We start from the raw sequence: 5,246 nt of genomic DNA on the forward strand, positions 1-5,246 counted from the left end.
TTGCATCGATGGTGTAATCTATGAAACCCCTTTCATAATTACCACCATACTCTGATCAGAGATTTCAACCCACACATACATGATAAACACATAGGATATCCATACCCGTAGGTAAGCGGTGAATCCCCGACTACAATGCATCGACTCCTATATGTTTCACCGCAATACCCAACCTTGCCACCTGATGACCCCATAAGAGTCAGTAAACAAGTCAAAGTGAAACGATAGCACATAGAGTCTCAATGTTGTCCCGGGTCATAAGGACTAATGGTGTACAACCATAAACTAGGACGTTTCCACTCGATAAGTGAGAACCACTTGGAAAGTCCTTTATAGAGGGTTGTTCAGTGCACTCTACAAGGAGCACCTATCTGCATGCTCGGACATCACAATGTCCCCTACCAATGAAACATGGTACTCACATCGCAGATACTAGTCTCTAACTCGAGCGGCCTTTATCCTTCTTAGTGGCGGCTGAATCGACTAGGAACGGTTTAGAATATACAGTATTCCAAATATGAGTTTCATGATACTCATCATATGAGTATCTCATATTCTTTCTACTATTTGTATATTCAAGGACTTTATCTATGCAACTAGCATGGGTATAAAGATAAAGATGCGCCAAATAAATAAATTCAAATATTATTAAAATAAAGATCGTTTATACAAAGAGTTTCATCGTGAACAGTCGGCCAACACTTGGCTCGACGTGCACCTACTCTAACACTACCTTGGCCTGTACCTTGCATACGCAGCAACTGCTGGATCTGCTCACTATGGACTTTGGCTTGCTCTTTCAACAACTTGCCGAACTCATCGACAACTCTAGAGGAAGAACTATCCTCACCCTCTACGGCTTTCCTCTTAGGAGGCATACTCTACAATGTGCTCACACAAAACAAATCAATAGATAACAATGAATAGATGTAGAAGAAGGCATACCCGGACAGTTGAAAGTAGACGAAGTCATATGCATTGGTCCGAAGAACGGTGCTCTGATACCACTAAATGTGACACCTCTGACCCGTTTTAATAAAATAGCAGCGGAAATTAAAATTTTCTTTGAAGGAGGAAGGATTTAAAATTTCTTGACATAAACACATTTACAAATATTTGCAATTACATGATCAATGAAATGATAAAAGCCAAAATACAAAATATCATTTGTGTGATCATGCCAAAATGCCACAAAATACTCTTCTTCCTTCCCTCTCTTATGCATATGACATCGGCTCCAATCAACGTCCTGGTCCGTCACTCTTATCTGCATCACATGAATAACTTAAATGAGTATAAAACTCAGCAAGTGGAACTCTTACATAGCAATGTACATAACATACTCTGAAAAGATGACTTTAAAACATTGAATACCATCAACTCTTGAAGTATGAATAACGTAGCATAATATAACAATAAGATGGTATTTCTATTTTCTCTGTTGGATTGATATCTATATAGTATCTCTGTCTCTGTACCTATATCCCATCGATATAAATCGATAACTCTGAGGGATATAAGCCTATGGTCGTTGATCTCTAACTATGTATCTATCAATCCAAAAATCATTTGAATCCTCTCTTTGGCATTTCATCAAACCCTTTGAAGACTTTAATCTCTTGTATTCTCTTTTCAATAATTGAGATATAAAATGCCTCCAATATATATAACAAGTGTATCAATGCATAATCATGAATCAAATGAAGGGAATAACACATTAAAACCCTTGAAATACCATACATATATTATCATGTGAGAACAAGAATGAAATTCCTACTTACAACCACTTGGAACCTTGTTTCTATACTCTTGGTAGTAATCCTAAAACAATAAACCATGTATTGCACCATCAACATCTCAATAATCAAAAACCCATATAAATTAACCCATAAAATCAACACACCAACAAACCCATATCATCTCTCACCCCAAAACCAAGAATAAACAACACCAAAAGCTTACCTTAGCTTCCTAGAACCAAGAAAAACCTTGATCTCTCAACAATAATCCACCAAGAGGCTTGAAGGAAGGAAAGGAAAGAAATGAGAGAACCCTAGTCTCCAAGGAGAGAAAAATCGAGAAGGGTGAGAAAGAAATGAGGAAAGTGAACCCACTCATCCAATTATATCACTTAAAACTCGAAACACGCTTCTACTGTGCATGACCGAGGGTGCGCTCCTACCTCCACCGTGGGTGCGCTAAGCTCACGGCATTCCATTCAAAAATCTGAAAATGACGACCGCGGGTGCGGTGCCAACCTTACCGCGGGTGCGATGCCTCCACCTGCGGGTGCGGTACCTACCACACCGCGGGTGCGGTGTGTCTACGAAAATTCTACTGAAAATGTTGCAATATAGACCGCGGGTGCGCTGCTCCAAATACCGCGGGTGCGGTGATGTCACGGCAAAAACAAACTCTAAAGCAACTAAAATCGAACCGCAATGCTGATACAATACAACTACCATCAATGAACATCAACAATGCCACAAAATAATGATAACCAACCATACTATGACCCATAATCACAACTCTTAACATCTAAACCAAATAATCCAAAAACATACGAGACTTAAACCGTACCGTACACCAGGCTCGGCTATTACATGAGACAAGAGTTCCCAGAGTTATTTCGATGATGTAAATTTCTTATACAGTTTTTGTATATATACTCCTTATTGATACGATTGATTGCATGTGATTTCAGGGACGAAATCGTATCTTAGGGGGGAGAAATGTAATGCCCAAGATTTTATATCGTGTTAAATTACGATTATTAATTTTAATCGAGACGATTATGAAAGGGCTAACCGAGACACGAAATAAGATCGCGTGTGAAAATTGATGTGCGAGGACAGTTGCATCGGCGCACATGCGCGACTATATGCGCGAGAAAGTCCAGAAAGGTTGGCGCACCTGCGCGACTTAGATTCGCTCACCTACGTGAGACAACCCAAGAGTTGCCAATTTTGAGCAAAGGCCTCGCGCAGATGCGCCGAGTAGGGTGCCCATATGCGCGAGTCACCGTGAAGACACGCGCCGAGACTTAAGGTCTCGCGCATATGCGCCGATTGATGTCGCGCATATGCGCGAGACGTGCAATGCCTAGATCGAGCCACCTAGCCTTCACATGCATGATATATATATATATATATATAAATCGAATTGTACCTTCAAAATTCAGAAAAATAAGAAAAGGGACGAGAGAATTGTTGAAAATCCTTACGCCTTTATATTGCGATCCGTCCGTCAGATTTTGAATCCGAGTACGACACCGTGTTCCTAGCAACGACAGCTACTACAGGACGTAAGTTTTGTTACGTTTTGTTAAGATTTGAAATTATGCTATGTCCATAATTAGAAATGATTCATATATGGCGTTATTTACATAGTAGGCATCATAGAATCGAAGTCAGATTAAGAAACAGATTGAGTATGGAATTGTTATAAATTTCAGAGTTAAATTGACTGAGATGTGATGTCAGATTTGCACTGTGGTTGATTATCAATTATTAGAATTAGTACATACTGGTATGGTATCACCGGTATAGCAGAATTATACAGTTGTACCGTCAGAATTTAATAAAACAGAGATATCGTGATTTAATTAGAATATTGATACAGTATATTGGTATTGTCATTGCCAGATTGAACAGTGACAGACTTTGAATCAAGACTTTGATCGTATCAGATCGACAGCAAGAAAGGTATAAATAAATGTTGATTCGGGATTGCACAACTCGAGTTAGGTTTGACTTGAGTTTCCCAAAATCACATACTTTATTTTATTGCATTGATATTTGCAGATTATCAGATTCATATGTTTAGTCTATTGAATTATAGCAGAGCCAGAGTTTGAGTCTAGGGCAGATCAGCCTAGCTAGGACAGACCCGCCGAGTCTTTGTCAGAACCGCTGAGACTATAGACTTACGGTGTATCGATGAGCTTAGATGAAGATCGACGTCTGTTGTAGACATTCGATACACCATACCAAAGTCTAAATTAGATCGGGATCCCTAGATTAGAAATGAGTCCTAGATTTAGGTACAGATTTGTATCGATTCATGTAGTCAGATTGGATGCATGTTTTTATGATTATTTATGCTTTTATATATGCTTTATATGATTGCATTGATACATTGTTTATACTGGGATATTTATATCTCACCGGAGTTATCCGGCTGTTGTCTTGTCTGTATGTGTGCATGGCAACAGGTGGGACAGGTTCAGGGTCACAGAGGTGAAGAAAGATCGAATAGAGTGGAGACACGGACTTGGACTAGAGATAAGGTTTAAACACTTGATAGTTAGTTGTTGAACCTGAGATGTGTATGATTGTATATTGTATCAGATTTATACTTTTATACTGATATGTATAGGAGTTTGATTGCATTACCTTCCGCATTTAAAAAAAAAATTAGACCCTGTTTATTATAATTGATTAAATTAGTCCTAATAACGATTAAAAAAATGATTAGCGTCCGGGTCCCCACAGATACATCTTGGTGGTTGTAGATGATTTTTCAAGATTTACTTGGGTTATTTTTCTCAAATCTAAAGACCAAACTGCTGCTAAACTGATCAAGCTTTTCAAAAGAATATTAAACGAGAAATCAGTTGGAATTGATAGAATCAGATCCGATCGAGGAACTGAATTCATCAATCAAATTCTTTCAAATTTTTTAGAAACTGCTGGAATTAATCATGAGCTCTCAACAGCTATAACTCCTCAGCAAAATGGTGTAGCAGAGAGGAGAAATCAGACCCTTAAAGAAGCTGCTAGAACGCTGCTTGCTGATTCTGGTATTTCTCAAGGGTTTTGGGCAGAGGCAGTGAACACTACGTGTTATACTCAGAACATATCGATGATTAATAAAAATCATTTGAAAACACCTTATTAGATCTCGCATGGACGAAAAAGTGTGGTTTCTTACTTCAAAATATTCGGCTGCAGATGTTTTATTCTTAACAATGGCAAAAATCATTTAAAAAACTTTGATGCTAAATCTGCAGAGGGAATATTTCTGGGATATTCGTCAGTTAGCAAAGCTTATAGAGTCTATAACAAGAGCACACTAAATGTTGAAGAGTCTATACAAGTTTATTTGATGAAATTGCATTAACTGATAAGCCAACTGATCCAGTTGAGCTAGTTGATAGATTTACAGATATCAGTTTGGAGGATGATCATGAAGAAGAAAATATATCAATCGAAACATCCTTCAAACACCCGAACCTGAAATTGTAT

The sequence above is a fragment of the Primulina eburnea genome, chromosome 12, assembly GCF_022965805.1.
Source record: "Primulina eburnea isolate SZY01 chromosome 12, ASM2296580v1, whole genome shotgun sequence".
Taxonomy (NCBI): Eukaryota; Viridiplantae; Streptophyta; class Magnoliopsida; order Lamiales; family Gesneriaceae; genus Primulina; species Primulina eburnea.